This window comes from Manis javanica, chromosome 17 (assembly GCF_040802235.1).
Source record: "Manis javanica isolate MJ-LG chromosome 17, MJ_LKY, whole genome shotgun sequence".
In the NCBI taxonomy this organism is placed as follows: domain Eukaryota; kingdom Metazoa; phylum Chordata; class Mammalia; order Pholidota; family Manidae; genus Manis; species Manis javanica.
In genome coordinates this window covers 45500868-45523617 of record NC_133172.1, presented here as the reverse complement: position 1 = coordinate 45523617, position 22750 = coordinate 45500868, and the positions used below count along the sequence as shown (strand labels likewise).

The 22750-nt window shown below is 44.6% G+C and overlaps 1 protein-coding gene across 4 annotated transcripts in view; it reads left to right on the top strand.

Annotated features, from left to right (window-relative positions):
- The window catches only part of CDH11 (cadherin 11), a 142059-nt gene that overhangs the window by 57205 nt on the left and 62104 nt on the right, over nucleotides 1-22750 (top strand). For 2 of the 4 annotated variants that reach the window (XM_037025415.2, XM_073225445.1), the window contains exons 2-3: nucleotides 2174-2298; nucleotides 21249-21353. The gene's annotated coding sequence lies outside the window, so the exon portion shown is untranslated. The remainder of the gene's footprint in view (nucleotides 1-2173; nucleotides 2299-21248; nucleotides 21354-22750) is intronic. The other 2 variants (XM_037025414.2, XM_037025416.2) reach the window with 1 other exon arrangement.

The window sequence follows — 22750 nt, the reverse complement described above, 5'->3', positions numbered from 1 at the left end:
AGGAGGTATTTTGCAGGGAGGTAAAGAATCAAGGCAAAGAAAGGAGATCGATTAGTTTTATGGATTTGAAAAGTAAAATTTCAAAAACATACTGGCCACAGATACAGCTGGATTATTAACTGACCGGAGACCACAGGACTCAAACAGAAAGGGTGCAAGCTGTGAAGGCAGCACCACAGTATTCTGATTCCCAGCTTGGGTGTTAACTGGCTGCGCACCTTGGCCAAGAATCATGCCCCTTTGAGCGAAGGGGTGAGACACCTAGCTGGGTCATGGTACCCAGGGCAGTTATATGTATTTAAAGAGAAGACACTGGCCTGTGGCAGATATTTGCTCCATCACTGTTTATAGAGTTATAGTTATTCATTGCTGAGTAACATACCACCCCCAAATTTAGTGGCTTATAACAACAATTTATTATTACCTCCTACAGTCAAATTGACTGAACTCACCTGGGTGGTGTTTTCTTGGTATCTCACGCTGTGTAGTCAGATGGCTGAGGTCAAATGAAGGTTTGACTGTGTTGGATGTCCAAGATGGCACCTTCACTCACCATCTGGTGCCTCAGCTTTGATGCCCAGAACAGCTAGTGATGGCTGGGCATCTCTCTGTTTCTGCAGCTTCTCCACACGGCTAGCTGGAGCTTCCCCACAGCATGGAGGTCTAAAGTGTTCCAACTTCTGACATGTCAGCTGACATCTCCCAGTTCAAGCTTTCCAGAAGCACAAGACAGGCTGCAGAGTTTCTTATGACCCAGCTTCTGAAATCATAACACCGCATCCCTTTTGCCATGTTACACTGGTTACCCGGAAACAGCTCAGATGCACATAGAAGGGGATTGCACAGGGGCATGGACGTCTGGGGGTGTGGTTCATTTGAAAAGGGGACAGTTTTGGGCACTCCCTATCATAGACAATGTCGTTACAAAGTAGGGTCTCTCTGATTCAGTTGTGTGTTGTATGAACTGCCCCATGTGGCTTTTTCTCCATGACACCATGTGCATCTGGGCATAATGCCAGTGGTGCTCTGTCCTTGGCATCCTGGGAACAGCACACGACAGGACACTTTTATTGTTCTTGCTATGGTCATCCAGATCAACGTGCTGTGCTTAGATATGCAATGCACCTGCAGCCCTTCACCAAGACAGGTTTTTGCTTGCCTCCTTCTTCTTGTTTTAGAGAAGGCATGTGTGTGAGGAGCTGTTAGAAAGGACCGAGATGAGGCAAGGAAGAATGGATTTGGGGAAAAAAATGAAGTATGATAAATAACGTCAGAGTAAGCCTCTCATTAAGCCCTCATATAGGCTGAGTTGATCCTAGAAGGTGGAAGCTGTGGAGATGAAGGGCATTCAAGAACTCCTTTATGCTGTTGCATGAGAGAAGCTGTGCCAGCTGCCACCTTCCTTGGTTCAGTGCTGCAGTTTCTAAAGACGACAGCTGTTCAGACACTCCATAGTCTTCTCCTTATTCATTCAACAAATATACATTGAACAGTTGCTCTGGGCTAGGAAATGTGTTAGACACTTCGGGAGATATGAATATGAATCAGACCAGAATCCAGGCGGAACGCAGCCCCCCCACACATTCCAGAGTGCGGTGTAGCGTGGGAGGGGTGTGCAGAGGAACGCGGCCTTGATGAAGAATCGTGGCTCTATTAGCACAACGCTGTGGTCTGCTGCTTGGGGGTGACATCTCCCATCACCACCGCCGCTGTCACTCTTTGCCCTTGAGACTGTCATTCCATGAGGATCAGGCGGCACAGAGCACTGCTTCTCACTTTAGGAAGAAAGGTACTAACTTTGGACTTAGAGAATGTGGATTCTATCAGAAGCTGGCTCTAAGACTTCCTATCCCCCTACCACTAAAGAAAATGCATGAAAATTTCATAACATGTTATAAGAAGTTGGATTTATTATTACTTTTATTTGTGTTATCAAAGTACCAAATGCACATGTGGTTAATCTCATCATCCTCAGGTACCTATAAATCCATAACAAGCTTTTCTCACTTTGCACATATTTGTGTTGTTTACATCTCTCTCAGTGCACCTGGGTTGTTATCTTCTAAGAGAAAAGTCTGTCTTCTGCCACTGTGTACCCCTAGTGTCTAGTAATGTATCACTTTATTGATTAGTGTCACCTCTAGGTTACTAATAATCCTTTCATTTTTTGCAGAAATTACTATATTTTTGGCTCCGTGACCCCGTGATCCTCATTCCTGTTGTCATTTGTTGAGTGACCAATCAGATGGGTGGAGTGTGTTACAGAAATTGGCAGCAAGTATCCAATGGGTGAAGAAGGTAAGATGGACCAACATTACTGAGTGATTCAAATGTTACTATATATGTGAAGATGGAAATGCTGCCTGCCAGGTTCAACCCTCAAACCTGGCTTGGTTTGAACCCTCACCAAATCCTAAGAATAATCTGAGATGGAAGTAGGTCTACTTTCTTGGACTTCGAGGAATTTGGTTATTCACTGTCATTACAGGGTTCTGTTTATTTAACACCTACTATGGGCCAGTACAAGGATGCTACTTTCTATGACAATAGAAGATTTGGAGAAGAAAGAATGAATTAAAAGGGATTATAATTCTTTAGCAAAGACTCAGCTGGACACATTAACTAAGATAATTGCCTTGTTGCTTTATTCCCCTTTTGTTCTTTTGAAAAGAATTCTTTAAATATGAACAAAATGGCTTAAATCCCACCAGGGAAAGTGATTAACAGGAGGCTAAACCTTATAGACCTCAAAAGACAGAGCATTACATCACAAGTCAGCAGGTTGATTTCGCTCCCAGGCCTAGCTCTGCCATTCACAGTCTGTGTGCCCCTTCAGGCGATGGGCTCTTTTCTGGGCCACAGAAGCGGTTAAACTCAGGGTCTATAACAGTTCTGAAGTTTTAGGATTCTGTGAATCCAATTTACCTCTGCCATCTGCTCTGTGGTAATGGAGCTATTTTTATAAGACATCTAAATATCCAGGCAGATATTTAAGAGCTAATTCTAGCAACATGGCTTTCCATACTTTAGGGTTCTAGACATATCTATGCATATATCTGTGGCTCATCTCCTCATGGGTGTCCACTGGGTGCCTTAAATGCAGAAGCCAAATAATACAAAGTCATTATTTTCTCCTCTAAACCTTTGCTTTGTTCTGTGCGCCACATTTCAGTGTAGCATCTAAATTCACCCAGATCAGAAACATGGGAAGGATCCCATGTGCTTTTCAATCCTTTACCTCCAAAAGCAATTAATCGATTCCTATTTATTCCTCTTGATTTTACTCTCTAATTATCTCTGCAATACTTCTATTTCTCTCTATCCCCTCTGCCACCATCCAAATGCAAGCCAAATCCTCTTTCTCCAAGATCACCGCACCTGCCACTCACCAGTTGTTTTTTTCTTCAGGGTTTCTTTTCCTTTGTTAGCTCCAGCATGATCCGTACGTCCTGGGCAATGTCCCTGAGTCCAGAAATTATGTAACTTTCCTGCTTAATCCCTTTCGGTGTTAGAGATCTGAAATCCTTAATAAGCTTAGGACCTTTCACTGATGGACCATTTTTCTGTCCAGACTCATCACAGCCACTGCATCTGCACAACAGCCCTTACTATGCATGTCCACCCTAGGCTCTACCCTAAGGCACAAGCATCATTTTCAGAGCCCCATCAGGAGTTCTTTCTGAACCCCAGAGCTCTGGGTGTCTCCTAGACAACACTTGAGTAATAAGAGATTACACCATTTACTGATTTCCACGTTGGGCTGTAATTGTTCAGTTGTCTGTCTTCCCAGCTAGACCTGGGGGTTCCCCAGGACAGGACTTATTTTGGGACCACCATGCTTCCAGTTGCAAGCACTGTATCTGGCCCAAGGTAGGTTTTCAATAAATATTTATTAAGTGTATGACTAGAGACTTTAAGTATATTTTGAATAGAAGACGAGGCAGGGTGTTAACGTTACCACAGAGAATAAAGCCGTAACCGTGGCAGCCTACAGGCACTGCCTGAGTGCTTACTGTGTGTCAGGCACAAGAGGTATCACCTCCCTCAGTCCTTGCAAAACCTAAGGTGGTCGGTACTATTCATATTTAAGATTTTCCCAATGAGAAAAGTGAGTCTTAGAAAAGATAAGTAACTTACCAATGCCCATATTGACATAATTTTTATCCTCAGAAATTTTTATCCTTGGGAACTCTGACTTTAGCTCAAGCTTATGTCTTTTACCACTCCTCTCTCTTGCTTTCCCCTGAATGAATCTCCTACATTATGAACAAAAAACATTTCCTCCACCTAAGACTGGAGGGTCTGCTTGCAGCCCGCACAGGCTATTATCACAACGGTCGTCCATTGTACCTTGTACATCCTAAATCTCACGTCCATGCATCATTAAGATGGTCATTCTCTGTGGCTGGGACCTGTTAATCTTGGTGGTTTTCTAGATGTTTCACACTCATATTGTATAGTGGATCTGTTTGGGAACAAAATTTCTGTTTGGGGAGCCCTCCCACCCCCAATTCCTTCTCCCCTGCTCCCTTGTCAAAGTTTGTTATGGGAATAAACCAGTGATTGAAAACACTCTTCCTGGCACAGAGCTGCACTCCCTTGCGAATGCACCATTCTGTCTTGGAAACTGTGTGGCCAGCTTGCAGCATTAGCATATCTTGTATTCATTTGCTCTGAAGCCTGGCTCAGCAGACGGAACACATCCCTCCTGTGGAAAATGTCTGTGAATGGTGATCATCTCATTTCAGCCAAGCCAAATAGGTCTCTTCATTTCATCAGCCCTGTGAATTCTTCAGGAGGACATGTGACTGACATTTCCTATTTTTCTAGATAATAGGGACAATTAGAATGAGGGATCAATGGAACAGAGTCAGAAGTTAAATAGAATGTACTTGAATTTAATTTACCTTCTATGAAATCTGCTAGACTGTTTTTTTCCACTAAGAAATTAAGAACAGCCTATATTGAAGAGTTTGGCACATCTTTCATTCCAAGGAGAGCAAGGTAAATTGCCCTAACCCTTGTAGCACCCCTAAAAAAAAATACTTCACAGCATGGTACAGATGGAATGGCCCTTTCATCTTCCAGGATACGATTTTTGTTCTACAGAGAGGGGTTATTTTTCCTAGAGAGAGGAAAAGACATGTTCATGATTATACTGTAAGGTTTTGGAAAGCAGAACTAACCCAGATTCAGATTCGTGATCCCCAATCAGCATTTTTAGAACAGGTGCCTATGATGAGCCTCCCCTCTCCTTCCAGGAGCTCACAGTCAAGTAGCTCTCAAAATCCAAGTATAAAGTACTCAAAACCTGAGCAGGATGTGAAAAGAGAGAAATATGGGGGTAGAGAGAGTGAGCCAGAACAAGAAAGACTTAATGAATGGTGGTGTGGTGTTCTGGGCTTACGGGGTCAGCTCAGGCTGACTTCTGGGGAAATCCACTTAGCCTCTGTTCCTGGTACACTTTTCTTACTTCTATATCCCCCAGAGCAGGGGAGGAATTACCTGGTTAGTTACAGGATAGGGCTTCTCAGCCCTGCTACCTCGCTGGGCTTTTCATAGGGCACTGAGGTACCAGTTATGAATATCTTGAAGTGGAAAGTATGTGTCCTTATGCTCATGAGAAGCATGCACACACTGAGATCCTCCTGAGTGACAATCGGCAGGGGCTGCTGGTCACAGATTACTCAGTTATCTTTCATTTGCACAAAAATCAATCCCAAGAAGCCCCCTTGTTTGTGTTGTTCGGGTGTGGGGGGGACGGGGAGGATGGCTCACGTGTGCTGGAGTGTCCACCAGGCTCTGCATTGTCCCTGACAGTTTGAAATGCTGGCAGCCTACCTCCTTGCTTGCTGGGTCTGTTTGTGAATGCACATTTCCTATTTCGGGATGTAGGCCACTGTAGAGAAAGAGGCCAAGTATCTGTTTGTAGCTAGTGTTGCTAGAATCATAAACAGACCCTCGGTTCCCTTGCTGACTACTTTGCTGAGATCTTTCATGAGTGTGATGAGACTATCACTCACACAATTAAGAATTACAGGAAACTCTCATGTGCCAGGCAATGTGAATGTCCTACCTTTGCCCAAATCAGTACTGAAGGAAACATGCCAATGAACCTTGTGGTTCTCTGATCTTGCTTTATTTAATGAATGAGGAACCAAATGTAGAGACCGCTTCTGATGATGACAGTGAGAGCTGATATGTAATGAGCGTGCCCGTGTACAGGCACTGTGCCATGTGTTTTACTTTCATGATCATGTTTGACCTCACCAGAACTTGGCCTGGTCTGTGGGGTCACCAAGATTTTTTTCAAAGGGGTTAATGAACTTGCTGAGGTCCACCTGATTCAGAGTAGCTACAGTCTGAGTCTCTGCTCCTGAGCACTGTCTCTAGTAATTCTTTTGCATATTGTCCTCCAGTCTTAACCAAGTTGGAGGGTAATTACATCACAGTTCATTTGGTATGGCCATACCCTAAATCTCTACTTGGGTTATAAAGGAGACCTAGCAGCTTCTGTCTAATGCAGCAGTACACAGCTGAATGTGTAAACCGAATGGGAGGTAACACGTGGGGAGAGACAAAAAGGGCCCTGATACATTCACTCATCAACTGTCTCTTGAGGACTATTCCTATTTGAGCCCTTGGACTAGGTACTAGAGATCAACAATAAGCCAAATGCACATGCATCTGTGAATATGATGAAGTCACAGTCATGCCATAAAAGATCTCCCCTTCTTGTGACGGAGCTACAGTAGAGTTCCTTCTAGCCAGCTCCAGGGTCCACAGGAGCCAGACGGACTGACTCTGATCAAGGAAATCATGGGACACTTCAGTGAAGAGGTGACCTTTGGGTTTAAACATGAAACACGAGTAGGAATTTAGCAGGAGATCAGGAAGGTGTTTCCAGGCAATGACAGCAGTACTGATGTCCTTGAGCCAATGTTTGTCGTGACCTGGCACTTGGTTTGTTTTCATTTTCATCATCTTTAAATAGGTGAGACAGTTCAACAGATAGAGTTGGTTTGAAATTCAAAAGATGAAAATTCGTCTCTGAAGAATTAAGGGCCCCTCAATCCCTATCATCTAGCCCATGAATTTCCTTCCCTGGAGGCAACTACTATTTCTGGTTTTCTTTGTGACTGTCCAAAGACTTTCTGGAAGTTACAACCACTCACACCTATGCAGTCACTTTGCCCACATTTGTATACGTAGATGGTATTCAATTGTAAACATTATTATGCACACTATTCTACATCTTGATTTTAAAAAGAACACTTTATTTTTCCCCTTTTTTGTTTTGCTGGCTCTCCTTTGGTTTTAAATTTAAAAAATTGTAATACATTTCAGTGTGTGGAAGTGGCAAAAATATGCAATGAACTCTTCCAAACCCTTCATCTAGAGTCACTGATTTTTTTTTAAGCCATTTTTGCCATCTTCTGGGCAACAATTGTATGGATATAATCCCTAATCAAAGTATAGCTTGGCTGTCAGTTTCCCAGAGGCACTTATTTTGTGAGATGCCCCAGGTGTGCTTCAACCCGTGAACATGTTCTTCTCAGTGTCAGTTTCTCTGAGATGCCTTATGTCAGGAGGGACACTCTTTGGGCCATTTGGTACCCACCTTGTGCTCAACATTGGGAAAGGTTTTTGCCCTGCCTTCTCAAAGGCTCACTCAGCAAGAAGCGAGCGCCACAGGCAGCCAAGCATCCTCCCTGCACTTGCCTCCTGGGCCTGGTGGTCCAGAGCTGGAACACGCAGTCCGGTGGAAATCCAATCACATTTCCGACAACCGGCCGTTTATAGACAGTGCAGCTCTTCTGTTCTGCTTGTCAGAGTCACATATCGCACCTCAAAGTCCTGGTGTAGGATTCCCTCTTTTGAAAGATGAAAGCACCTGAACACTGATCAAGTTATCTGTGCACTTCCTCCCTGCATTCCATGGCAAGGCACAGTTTGTCCTCATTGTGAGCGGGACTTTGAATACTGTGATTGGCAGGAAGTAACCCAAGAAGACAGTGTGATAGGGTTTTGCAGCCAAATGCTCTGGGCCTAGGATGGTTGTTTTCAGGGATTCATTCATTTACTCACTCACTCATTAAATAATTACTGAATGTGTTCGCGGCACCCTTTCATCCTTTGTGCCAAGATAGGTGCATGCTCTTTGCAGGCTAGGTGACTAAGATCTGTGGGATGGCAGACATGTAGATATATTTCAGCAGAAGAAAACAGGAGAGCCTGACTGGTGGGGTGGAATCTCCAAAGAATGACTTCTTGGCCATTCATTCATTAAACACATATTTATTGACTGCCTGCTCTGGGCTAAATCCACATGTGTACTTGTGAACAAGACCGTTGTCATTCCTATTTTTATGGGACTCATATGCCAGTGTTGAGGCATTATCCCCTGACCTCCTTCTAAGCCTGCCTGTTTCCTGAAGTTGGTTCCATCAGCAATGTTCAGCTGCTCCCCAGTGTTTCAGGGCAAAAATCAGGCCATTGCCCATCAGCTCTCCCTGGCCCCATGTGATTCCTAAGTCACAGCATCACCATGTCCTCTGGAAGCCATTAACCCAAATTACCCTGTGCCCTGTGGCGGACTCAGAGCTCAAGGAAGTTTGAGAGAGAAGAAAAGGAAAGGTAACAAGCCATACAAAAATCTACCACCAATTAACTGTGACTGCTGAGGATGTGGAAGGCTGCAGCTGGACACCTGGCAGATGCCTCCATTTGGAAGCTTTAGAAAAATTGTGGAGGGGCCAGTAAGTTCATCTTTTCAAGAGGCTCTAAATTTTAGAATCTAAGCATTGGAAATGCTGTTGTGTTGCCATAGCAACCATTCTTATACTTTTTTTTTTTTTAAGAAAACGAATATTTAAAATTTCGGCCACATACTTGCCAGGGCTAGTGAGGAGGTACCTCTCTAAATGAATGTCTCACAAGTTTCCTCAAGTACCAGATTTCTGTCTATAACAGATACTATTTTGGACCTCTCAACACTTCCAATTTCTCTCCAGAATTTCCACTTGGAAAATGAACCCAGGAGGATTGTTATTCGTTGCTCCTACACCATTTACATCATGCTTTGGACAAAGAAAGAAAAGGCTTTTGTCACTTACATAGTTTTACTCTCATCAGGGGTGTGAGCCGGACCTCCGTGCAGCAGGCAGCCTGCGCTCACCTGGAAACAGCCAGGGTGGCAGGTCCTCAGGGACATGGGAGCATGGCCGGTTCCTTCTCCCTGGTCCTCTGCCAAACTGCAGCAGGATTTCTCTAAAATCCAAATTGTATCATGTTGCTTCTAAAACCCCAAGCTTCAGAAGCTTGCAGTCCCTCACAGGATAAGTTGCAAGGACCTCCACCTGGTTTCTAAAATCAACATGGTCCAGGGCCCAACCCTCTCATTTCCTGAAGCCCCCATCCCACCCTCCCATTTGCTCTCCATCTATGTGCATTGCTGGTGGCCCCTGAACATGCTGGCACCCTTCCCTCTTGATTCTGTGGCACAGGCTTGTCCTCTCCATCCCCATTTGTCTGGGTAGGCAGAGAAGATCTCTTTTTTCTGGGTGGGGTTCCCCATAGGGTAGACTTTCTCACCTTTTGCCCCCCGACTGCCTTGGTTTCTTGAGAGTCAGTATGTTTTCCATGGGGGCCTGGGCATCTTTGCCTTCATGAGCTCCGTTTTCCATAAACATATTAAATATTATATTATGATTAAAATTCACACAGAGAGTCCTTGGGCATCAGTCCACTTCTAGATCCCTTCAGATGTGCATTCTCCATTCTCTGCAAGAATAAACCGAGGCTCAGAATCTACAAAACAGAGTTGTCTCCTGCCCTGGGTCATGCATAATACACGGTGGAGCCACAATTCTAATCCATTTTTGCCCGAGAGACCACTGTCAATGTTCTTTCAACCACAGATCAACCCACCCAAATTGAGGCAGGAATTGCTTCATTTTCTTTAATGTTTTTGGGAGTTCCAAGACCCATATGAAACAGATGATACCAACCTGGGTGGAATAACTTCCAAACTGCACACTGCTCTACACAGCCCCCTGCCTGCCTCCCTGAAGGACTGACTGGTGGTCCCAGCTGCAGGAGTGCTCCCAGCAGAGAACCTGCTGCTCTCAGCCCCATCTGGGTTTGCCTCAGTTGAAGCAAAGGTCACCACCTCAGTCAAAGTCCTGCCCCTTCCTGGGACAACCCATAGCCGATGACTGATCAATAAAAGCCAGGTCCTCTCAGCTCTACTCAAGATTGTTTTGAAGAGCCGTCCTTAGCCCAGAGCAGCACGCAGGGTTAGCTGCGTCAAGCTGTTGATTCTCCTTTCCATCTCACTTCCATGTCCACCACTCCTGCTACCCCATCTTTTCCCTCTCACATGTGTGGTTATCAAGGGCACCCCTTAAAAAACATCCCCAGCAAAACTCCATCTCAGAGTTGGCTTCCCAGAGACCCCAACCTGCCCCCAAACTCTACTGAGTATTTTGCAACAAGCCTCCTAGTGTCTGTGTGTGAATGTGCCAGATTCGTTGGTTCCTTCGCTGTTTTCCTCGAATGCATGTTCACTGGATGCTTAGCACTGTGCCAGGTACCAAGACATTGTGGGGAACAAGACAGAAAAGGACCTCGGGTCACATGCAACCTAAATTACATCTACAGGAAGATAGATTTTCATCCTGTTTCTGCACTCAAACTGTGCTGCCCCTGCACTTAGGTGGAAAGCAGGGAGGTCCCCCACTGAGCCCTGCTGATTGCTTTGCAGAACGGATGCTGCTCCCAAGTGTGTCTGGATGGCCTCCTCATCCGTCATGGGACTCCGTTGTCCTTTCATTTGGCCCCATCGGAGGGCACTGAGTGAAGTCCGGGTTAGGAGGGGCTTGAGCTTGAACGGGAGAACAGGAGTTTGAATGGCTGCCCAGAATGAGTACGGAGAGGGAGGGCAGAGGTGCAGATGAGAAGGCCAGTGGGAGTCAAGGTGAGGATTAGAAGTTGAATTGAAAAGATAAGATGAAGGGAAGACAGGGCTAGATTTACTCTGCAGCAGGATGTAAGGGACTGGAGAAGGGTAAGGCAATGGAGGCTTCTTTGCAATGGCCCATGGCCCTTACCTAGAACCACACTGTTGACATCCCATCTTAATCAGAATAAAACCCAGACCCTAACTATGCCATCTGCCCTCCTTGATATGGGCGCTCCCTATCTCTGCCTTCATGAAGTCTGCGCAGCTACACTGGATATCGCTGGCCCTTGGCCCTTCCTTATCATTGAGAACTCGGCGGAAATATCAAGAGCGTTTCCTGATGTCAGGAGCTCTAAAGCCACACCTGCCACCCACCCCATAGTCGTTCAGCACTTCAGCCTTCTGTCTAAGCCTTTACAGCAGTCATCATAACTTGGGAATATCATGTCTATTTCCTTTATAGTTTATGTTTTCACTGTCTGTTTCCCCCTGGAGATTCTAAGCCCCCTGAGGGTTAGAGATGTGATCTGCCTTGTCCACCCCTGTAGCCTCAACGTCAAGAGCAATGGCACCCACACGAGTAGTGGTTCAGTAAATATTTGTTGAATGAATGACTAATCCAGTACCTAATTCTTGAATGTTTCCCTATGGGTTGACAGGAATGGGATGGGTGTCCTGCCTGCCTTAGACACAGGGTTGGAACATGGACTGCCCCAGGAAGCTGGGTTGAGCAGAATCTTCTGACATCTCTGTCTGCATTCCTCTCTCTCTCTTGCTGTGAGCTCCTCTTGGGCCATCATTCAGATGTGAGTGATGTCAGTTCCCAGATCCCTCCACTCCTGGGAAGCCAACAGCTGCGTAATGGCTTCCCTGTGTGTACAAAGGTGGTTAACACGGGCTTTTCTGGGGCCTGCTCTGGCTTGCCTGACCCATCCCCTGCCAGGGGAGGACATGCATCTCTAATACTCTGGAAAATTGGGGCTGACATGTAGCTTGGTACCCAACACGGTTTCATTCAAGCAGACACAGAGAATAATAGCCCTGCACTTAAATGCTTGAGCAGATATCAATCAGAGGATTGTCCCAATAATCACTTTTATAAAGCTCATTAGGATGAATTTTTGAAATAACAACTTCTTCCACTTCATTCTTGACAAATGGCATTTGTAGCCTTCGAGATATTTTATTTCAACTATGCGCCGGTGTTGTAGGGAGAAGCTTTCTGACAATAGCAAGACATAAGCCATTTTTATTGTGCTTCTATCACTATTCCCATTGCTAAACTCGACTGGACAGTTCATTAAGATGAAAAATTAACAGCACATGCTTTGGGGAGAATAATTATGGAAGATGACAGCTCGTGGAGGTATCGGCCTTCAGAGAAGCTGACAGACGACATACATTCTGGTCTTCGGAAGAACAGCTATTGGCCAATCAGCCAGAAGCCATGAGGTTACCGAGCACCTACTGGGGTGTTCAGCCCTGGGCTGAGGTACGGGGGAAAGAAAATCCAGGAAACGTGGCCTTTGCCCTCCAAGAATATACCATCTATTTGGAAAGGCTAGGGAGATTTCAGATGTCAGTCTGGGAGCCCCAGAGGGGTATACATCAAGTGCCTGACACTGTGGTGCTGACTATAAGCTGGGGAGTAATTTCGTTGTTGGCTTTAGGGAAGATTTCTTAGACCTTAAAGAATAGCAGTATGTTCATTAGTATATGATGTTCTAAATATAATAGCTGCTTGTGGCTGTGACTTCGCTTTTGGGGTGTGATGAAAGTGTCCTACAATTAGGTAGTGGTGGATTGAGGCACAACTTTGCAGATATACTAAAAAATGCTGAATTTAAGAGTTAACTTTATGATAGATGAATTATATCTCAAGAAAGCTGTTATGTTTTAACAAACTCTACACAGATAAATTACAGTAAATTTTATGATATGTTCAGAGAATTGGGCTGAGTTCAAATAGAGAGATGGGATGGGGCAGACTAACCTTGATAGGAAGGAAGCATATGCCCATTTTAGAGATGAGGAAGTGAAGAGTCAGATCATTTCATGCCTTCCTTACCCATGAAGCCCAGGAAAAACAGACCCTAGAATGTAGTGACCACAATGATTTGCCTCTGCAGAGTGTCCTCACCTTTTCTCTCTCCACTGTTCTTAGGAGGGGGGGCTGTGATCAGTATGGGTGCAGCTGTAACTGTAGAGGTGGGGTGTGTTTTAGGAGAAAAGAGGGACAGAGAGAAAGGAGACTATGTCTGTTTTCCCCAGCTGCACAGAGAACATTGCATTCTCTTTTCCAGGCATTCACGGATTCACGGTGTGCCCCCCTCCACTAGGGCTCTGTCTCTCCCTGGACTTCCATCCGCATCCTATTTCTCCAATGCAAGTGGAATTTCTAAATGAAACCATAGAGATGTGGGATCCACGGATATTTAGAAACAAGGCTTGGAATTAGATGTCCTGTCCGTTAAATATGAAAGTCAATGCTCTTTCTTTTCTCCTCTTCAGAAGGAGCAGATACACATTTCTATTGTACAGCACATGTCTAGATTAAAGCCTCTTAAGTCATTATCTCCCCTGCAGTTAATAAAAGAGCTTTTGATGTCATTCTCAGCTTACTAGTGTAAATAATGGGTCAAATTCTCATCCTGTTGGACCGGATGGAAATCTGACTCAGGATTTGTAAATCCTGTTGCATTTAGTTTATTTTCATGGGGACATTTTCTTCCTGTGCAGACAGTGGAATAACAGCATCCCCCGAATCAGCCTGCAGACGAATCACAATGCATTAACCTAAGGAGAGAGATCAGAACAAAAGCTTTGTTTGCCATCTCCCACCAGGGCCCAAATCCCAGCAGTCCCCACTGTTTGGCTACATTCCGGAGCCGTAAATAAAATTAGATCTTCGTGCAGTTAAAAGGAACTAGGGTTTATGAAATGGAAGTCTTGCTCAAGCAGTAGACATCCTCTCTCCCCGTTTCATATGAGTTCTGTTCACTTTAAAGGAGCTCTGTTGAAAAGAACAATAAAGTGATAATGCTAATAACGAAAGATGAGTACTTCTTGGTGTGGATCCCTGCCTATTTCAGAGTATTTGCTTTTTTCCCCTCACTGAAGGTGCCTGACCTGTGGCTTGATTCAGGAGTGGGAAGGCTGGGGCTCAGATCTTGCTCCTGCCTGCCAGCTGCTGGGAGAGTGACTGCTCTGTGCTTCCCTTTGCTTATGTGTCAGATGCAGTCAGCAGTAGGGTGATTATTATACTCGCCCACTAATCAGTATCTTCCCTATAGGGATTGTGTGAAGACTGAAGGAGGACAACTGTGTGCATACATCTTTGGGAGGGGCCACTGCTCTTACTTATAGGACTGTTTCAGGGTTCAAATGAGATAGTGCATATCAAAAAGCTAGCACAGTTCCCAGCACACAGTAGTCACTCAATAAATGTTTATTCCTCTCCTTAGCATTACTGGTTATTCTGCATTCCTCCAGGAGACAGCAGGGGATTACCACAACTCTCTGCTCTGGCAGGAACGGTGTCCCTGTTTGGCAGTTGCTAGAGGTTTCCCCCCATCTTAGCCCTGGAAGGAAGCTGGTCTACAGAGAGAGTTTTGTCTGAATAACCCTCTCTCCAACAGTGGTAGCTTGGCCAGGTTTTGCCTCTTTTCTAAGTATCAGTTTTCTTATTTGTAAACTGACATAAGGGTGAAGGGGCTTGACTCAGATTCTTACTTCCATTGAAAAATCTATGAGTGATGATAACTGATCATGGATGAATCAAAAAACGTGCAAGTTATCATTAAGGCATTTTACTGGCTTCTCAGGGAAAACAGCCCATTGTAAAATAAGAGCAGCAATGGAAACAAGTGTCACCCCTTATAACCTTCCATGAGCCTCAGAAGGTCTCCTATCTGGATGCTTCTGGCTCAGGCTTGGCTACATGGTGACATGTATGGGAAACTGGCACTGGCCACTCTCTGATGAATGGATCAGCAGCCAAGTGAGGATTTGAGCTCAGGCTTCTGAGCTTAAGGCACGAGCCGACTTCATATATTTAGAAGATATGCTGTTCAAGGATCAAGGTTGGAAGAGGAAAAATGTGGGAAAAGGAAAACCCTATTATGTATCAACCACATGATCGAGGCTGTCTTCCTGTCCTTTAATTCCTACCATTTTGCCCTGTGCAGGGGAACATTTTATCTCCATTTTTTAAATGAGAAAACAGAGGCTATCAAAGACTGAATAATTTGCCTGATGCCTCACAGCTGGTAAGTGGTACGAGAAAAGAGGAATTGAATACTTCAAATCCAAAATGGAGCTTTCTACCTGTAACAGTGGGCCCTGCCTCAGCCTGACCTATCAGCTTTTCTCTCCATGTGCTGGAATTCATGGCAGACTATGCCGTCAACCCCCTTGAATATCTCTGCCCCCTCTCCCTAATGGACAGAAACCCTAGGCCACAGTATAATTTGTTGCAGTGCATTCTCTTTCACCCAAAGTTCTTGCAAAATCATCTCTGTCTGCCCTGACTTCTTCTTTTTATGTCACTTGATATGAGTGGTGCTGAGTAGTGACTTGTGGCTCTAATGAGATGGGTCAGTGCAAGTTCTGGGACTGGGAAGCTTCTCTTTCTGGACATTTGGATGCATGGGTTCAGGTGTTGGCACAAAACCAGTCTCTTTCATTGCAAACCACAGTCCCTAGGAAGGTGGAGCAGAGCAGGCACCTTACAAGCAGGTGCACATCAGATCTGTCACCTCCAGGAGTCCTGAGCAGAATGGCGCCGTGCCTTGAATCAAGCTCGTGGCATACCTGACCTAGTATAAAGCCGCAGGGAAAGTCAGGAGGCTCTGGAGGTGGAGAAAAAAAGACCAGATACCACAGGATTGTTTTTTCTTGTAAGAGAAAGGCTGTAGTAATTGTGCAGTCCACCCTAAAGTCAAATTGTTAGAAGTGAAATCTCTAAGATCAGATGTCAGGGGTCACACTAGTTGTGTGACCTTGGTTGAATTACTTAACCTCTCAGAGCTACAGTTTCTTCCTCTATAAAGAGGGGATAACAGTAGTGAAAGCCCACAGGGAAGTGTGCAGATTAACAAACTAAAGCATGTAGAGAGCTCAGCACAGCTTTCAGCGTGGAATAAGCTCCAGTAATTGTCAGCCACCTTCAGCATGGGCTACTGTTAGTCAGCTGTGGCCTTCTGGATGAGAAGCATCCCACTGAAGGCCGATTCGGGGCTGACTTGGAAGCAGACCACCCCCCCCCAAATGGGAACTCAGCTTCCCACCCAGGGAAGTCTTTTCCTTTCTTGGGGTAGGATTTTCAGCCTAAGCCTGCTCTCAAGATTGCAGCCCCTATCTTCACTAGTATAGCTGAGACGTATACTGTTAAAGAGCATGACTTATTCTTTCATTCTCCATCAATAAAATGAGGATAATAAAAGCCCTTACCTTTGTCGGCTGATGTGTAAAATGAGCTAATGTTTGGGAAAGCCCTTTGTAAATTACAAAATGCCATAAAATGTGAATTATTATTGGGATCGCTCTATTCCAGGCAGTTCATAAACAATTCATAAAATTAAAGACACATTCTACTGATACTCAAAAAGCATTTATGCCTTTTTAAGTGTATAGCTATAAACTATGAGCAGATGGGTTTGATAATAGAGTCTCCAATCTGATTTAAATATTAGTAACCGCCCACTGAGAGCAACTTTCTAGCAGGGACAGCGCTCCAGCTGCCAGCAGTCAGTGGGGCACAGTGGTTCACTGTGACAGCTCCGTGGTTCCACCGGCTACCGATGTGCTTTGTGACTTTGCCCTGAGTTGCGCAAGGTCTTCTGAACCTCACTTCCCTCATTTGTAAAATAAAGATACTAATACGGACCTCACTGAATCCTGGTGAGGAGTAAATAAGATTATGATCACAAAGTCCTGGACCATTACCTAGTGCAGGGGACCTGGGGACCTCCGAACAGCAGCCCCTTGCCCTCAGATTGACAAGGGTTTTCTCTCACCTTAGGCCCCTCATTGAAATGCTACTCAGCGTCGGAGCCCAGGCCACCAGCTGGACTCCCAGCAGCCTCAACAAGGTCACTGCCATTGCAGCTCAGCAGTCCACTCCCAGCACCTCGCTGGCCCTGCTGACTTTGAGGCTTCCACGGTCAGTCCCAGCAAGGCCAGGTCTTTTCAGATACCAGCACCCACCCTTGATTAAGTCTGTGTGTGGGGCAGCAGGGTGGGATGGAGTGGAAGACGACCTATTAAAACCCATGTGAACAGCTTGAATTCCTGGCCATCTCCCTCCCATGGTGTGGGGCCTCCCTAGACTCCAAGGACCCTACATCACCAGCCATCTCCATTTGAACAGTCCAGATGCAGCCATGTCCACACCACTCCAATGCCTCAGTGATAAACAAGATGTAAAATTGACCTCGACACTATTAAATTCTAGGTTTTAATGCTGCCAAAAAGAACAGTATTTATTGAACACATGTTCAGCATGTCACTAGAAGTATCTCATTTAATCTTCACAACAAGCCAAGAAGAGATGTGTTATACTGCTACCCCGTGTTTTGGATGCAGCTACGTGATGCAGAAGAGGGGAGGTTGGCTTTAAACCCAGTGCTGTTGGCCACCGCAGTACCCACCAGCCCTCGGGGGACAAATGTCCTTTTATCAGTAATTCCTGATGGCTCATCGAATGGGACAAGTAGCTTCATCATTCTGAGTAAATATCTAGAGAGAATGACCCGAGACAGGGACTAACATTCGATTGACTTAATTTCCATGTGCACATTGCCAACTCATCTTTTGCTTTACAAAGTGGCATGTGATTTCTTAAAGCTGATTTCTTAAAGTCTGTATGTGTGGGTTTTTTTTTCCTTGTTTACTGGTGGGGTGTCACCACAAGCCTCCCAGACCAAGTGCTGTAAGCAGGGTGATTTTACCAATATGTACCGCTTATTAGATGGAAGAACGATTAGCCTGTGCTCTGTTTAATTAAGCTTCTTTTAATGGGCAAACGTTTTCTTTAACGGGCTTGCTGTCACCTCATCAGTTATTTAAGGCAGTTCATTTCACATCAGGGGGAAAAAACGAGAGAAGGGGAAAAAAATGTCTCATTTGCTCAAACTCGATTGGTCTGCGAACAAGCGTGGCTGTCTAGAAGATGCCTAATTGCTGCTGTGATCGTGCGCTTATTCCCTATTTAGTCCTAGGCTTCTTGCTGAAACGCTAATCAGGGTTAGGTCTTACCTCTTGATGGATGATTTTGTAAAAACTTGATATTCTTCAGCTTAGCTAGGAATGTCTCCATGAAAGTATAATGCCACTCTGAATGAAAAGATAACTAATGCCCTTAATTTTGCAAAGATGGCTGTGATTTGGTACATACACTACAGATCAGGGGAAATCAGAATGAAATTAATTTCCTTCTTTGCATAGGCACCACCTCTGTTATATCATGAGCCCCTTTTCTTTTAGCTCTTTTTGCTGGGGATTTAGAGAACACTTGGCACGTGTATTTGGTCTTATTTCACATAGCCAGGGTCAAATTCAGGTTACGCCATTTTATCTGATGTCAGAACTTGGGGAACTTGAGTTCTGTGTTCCTCTTTTCAGTTGTCAAGTAGGAGTAATTATCCCTATCTCACAATGCTCTAAGGAGCAAGTACCATTCATGCTTCTCATGGAAGGTCTAACTTTGTAAGTATGCAGGAAACATTATTTCCCTTCCGTTTTACACCCTGCCTCTCCCGTCCACCAACCCTTGAAAGTAGAACAGAGGTTGTTCCTTCGGGATTATTTTTTTCTTCCCAGCAGCAGTCACACATCAATCCTAAATCTGAATCTTAGACCCTTTGCCAATTCTAAATTCTAGGGATTAATACATCCAAACTGGAAATGAATAGCTGAGGCAGACCTCTGTGTATTTTCACTGACGGACACCAAAATTACGGACATTTGGCTGTTTCTACACGTTCAAATGACTTCTTCTGACTTTCCATCTTTACATGCTGCAGTATAAGTATGAATCCAAGCATTTTCTTCACCTGCTCTGGCCCAAGAGCAGAAGTTATTTTTATTATAATTATTTGTGTGTATGTGTGTGTTTGTGTGTGTGTGTGTGTGGTCTACCACCTGCTGCACTTCTTGCCTCACCATTTCCTCTTTCTTGAGCAGCCTTTGTGCTTTCATGTCTCAAATTCCTGTCATTACCAAACACACTCTAATTTCAAGTCTTAGATGCTTGCTTCTGCCATTCCCTCTGCCTGGATTGCTGTTCCTACCTTTCAATACTTAGCTCATGTCTATCAAGTCAGTCTTCCCTGACCTGTAACCTTGTTTATGTGAGTCTCCTCTGAGCATTCTCAACTCCTAATGCCCCATCCAAGCATCTTTCACATTTTTATTTACAATTTTCTGGGCTTCCTCCCAGCCTGCCACCACTGTCATTAGACTCTCAGTGACTTTAGGGCCGTGACAGCATCTTGTTATTGCCTCTGCTTAGCTCAGTGCCAAGTTCGCAGCTCATGTAGGTTTGGTGAATGCATTTTTGTTAATATGCGTGTGTGTGTGTGTGTGTGTGTGTGTGTGAACAAACATCCATGAAAGCTGCACTCCTAAAAGATCCTGGAAGTTGCCCATGTTTCTGGCATGGTACATGCTCCTGATATAAATGATCCTGACTTCAAGATTTGGGTATTGGTTGTTTTCTCAGAACCAGTGTCAACTCAGAGGATGAAGGAGAACATTATTCCTAATTCTTCAATCAATTAGCACTATAGCTAATCCTTTCATCCTTAGGCCTTTTACATCGTAGATCACCTGTCAATATCTAAGGGCCTCCTCTATCTCCTCCAGGGAAATCAAACATCCTTCCTTAGTTTTCTCTGGCTTCAGTTACATTGATGTTAAAAGTTCCCACACTGTCCACATGTCCCCAACCATGATCTCTTCTGCCCAATGGTGGTGCTTCCCTGAGGACCAGGCAAGAGCATTCTGAGTCCATAAGATATTTGGAGACAAAATGATTCTGAGATTTAAGATAAAAATAACTTGAGGCTTGAACTGATTTCAAGCTCACCTAGTCCAGTTCTTCATTTTTGCAGATTGGTTTCCACTTTTTCCGACAAAATACACACTTCCAGTTCAATTTGAATTTCAGATAAAAAATAATAACAATAATTTTAGTGTAAGTATGTCCTTCCAAATTGTATGGGCCATCCTTATACTAAAAACAATGCTGTTTCTCTGAAATTCAAATTTAATTGGGTGTCCTGTATTTATATTTCCTAAATCTGGTTCCCACAAAATAGATTACGTGCTCATTTTGATTTGACAGGGTTAATATCATAGACAATAGGGTTTGAAACATCTGAGTCCCAAACATGTATCCATTCCTAGATCACATGACTAAGGGTGGACATTTTTCTACTCCAACATAAAGTGCATCTCACAAGTTTGTGACGATTATTCCTAGATATCTGTCCCATCTTAGCAAAGCAAGAGTTGGCCATATTAAGAGAGTTTTATCATGGGTATGTGCAACATTTTTTTGTCACAAACCTGACTGCAAGTGTCAAGTGAGTTCCCATTGAGGTCAAGCCCTTTCTAAAAAAAATGCTAGAGACTTTGGTTGTGTAGGATATTGAGAAAGTAACAAAAGGAGCTGTTTTGAGGATAACCAAAGCCACACAATAGAATAAGGGCAAACAATTTACTCTAAAGCTGCACATTTACCTAGTATATGTGACACCCAGTTTTCTCCAATGTAAACTGTCAGTTATCTGAGCTTGCTTGCTAAGGAACTGCTTTAAAATTCTTTAGCCAGTTAGAAGTGCAAGAATTGTCACTCTTCTGCTGTAATCTGAAAATTCCTCCTTTATCATGGTTCTCATGCTCCAAGATGGCTTCACTGAAAAAAAAAATCACATCTTTGTGTTAATGTCGTTATTACTCTGCAGAAAAAAGAATGTATCTTATCTACCTGCTTGAAGTTCCGTCTCAATGCCAAGTCTGTGATTTATAATGAACTGAAGGAGACTGCTTCTTTTAAATATGTTCAACGGAAGTGTCTGCTTGTTGTTTTTTTTTTCCTGATGACCCCAGAAAAATTTTCTCTGGCGTTTGATTTGAGCACCACCGGTTTTCACTTGGAGTTTTCTCAAAGTGACACTTCCTTCCCCTCCTCATGTCAAGAAATCAGTGCTCTGCTCACTCCATGGAAGCATCGCTTTTCATTTAGCATCCGGTCTGAAAAGTCATTCCTTCTTTCATGCAGAAGCTGTTACCCGGACATATCCCGTGTCACATGAAACCTTTCCTCCTCGGCAGGAAGATTTGACTGTTTACCTGGGCACTGAAGGTTGGATAGCTATTGAAAGAGGTGTGTAAACTAGTGAAATACTGACATAAGAAAAAGATATAAATTATGTAGCAGGCAAGCGCTCAGTTCACTCCCAGCAGGACAAAGTGCGATTCAGCGGCACTGAGCCATAGGGCCTGAAGGAACGATTCAGCTGCAGAGTAGGGGAGGGAAGGAAGGTGGGGCATAGGCCTGTGCGTGTAGGCATATAGGCTTACAGACATAGATATATAGACCCGCATGTAGGCATGTGGGGGGGGGGGTGCTGGGGGCTAATATCCAGAACAATTCCAAGGCAGTAGAAACTTTAAGATCCCAGAGCCCTTGATCTGGGTTGGTGGGAACAGTGTCCATCTGGGGGAGGGGCACAATCACGATCAGAGATACACAGATACAGGCAGGAGGCAGCATTGTTTACTGTCTCCTCTGCCCAGAGAGAAATAGGAGCTCAAGCAGTAGGAAGAAATGCCGGAGGCAGGGGCATATTCCAGGGAGAACCCCCTCCTCCACCCCAGCATGGCCTAGGTGGAACCTCAAAGCCCTAGGCGCTCCAGCTGGGCTTCTCAACAGAGGACCGGACAGTAGGTTTTCTGGGAAACGAGTCGTGGACTTGGTACATGGAGCGCATGTCTCCAGGAGAGGGATGAAGAGGTTCCACCCATTTCTACCTTTCAAAATTCTGCCCTTCTTATTCCAGATCTAAGTCCTGTCTCCTTTCTTCCTGTAGTGGCCATCCCATCCTGCGTATATCTGGACCTCTATTAATGTTTACATTTATCACTGATTTTAATGAGCTGATTTGATCTGGAGCTGTTATTTCTAAGTGTGTACATTATTCAAATCAACTAGCTTTCAAATTCTGAATCTCCCGCTTGCCCTTCCCTTGGGAGTTCTGGGTGGGCTTGATTATGTTGCCTCAGTTTAAGATCTTAAAATGTCTATACATGGAAGAGATGGAGGATGGGAACTTAGAGCTCGGGATGCAGAAGGCCTGAGCCCGGAAACCCAGTGTTGTGGCTGGATTAAGGAGCAGGAACCGACTCCGAACTAGGAGACTAAGTCATGTTTCATTGGCTTTGTGGGCAGCCATCCCTGAGATGCAAGAGTGGACATTTCTGCCATGGCTGTCTTACCAGGAAGGCAGTACAGTCCTTAATGGCAAAGTCCATGACCTAGAGTAACTGCTTTGTCGTTTTATTCTATATTGGCTCCTTGGTTGATTGAGGCAGTTGTGATCCAAAGGAGATTTGCCTTACTGAGTGATTCTGGAAAGCACTTTCTACCTTATCAATGGTTCCATGGACTGCAAATTGGCCCTTCAAGTGAAAACTTGTTTGGAGAGGGGTGCTTGGTAACAGGATGGAAGATGCCTGAGAGTGAGAGCCCAGCCGTCTCCAGCCCCGACACTTCTCCTAGGG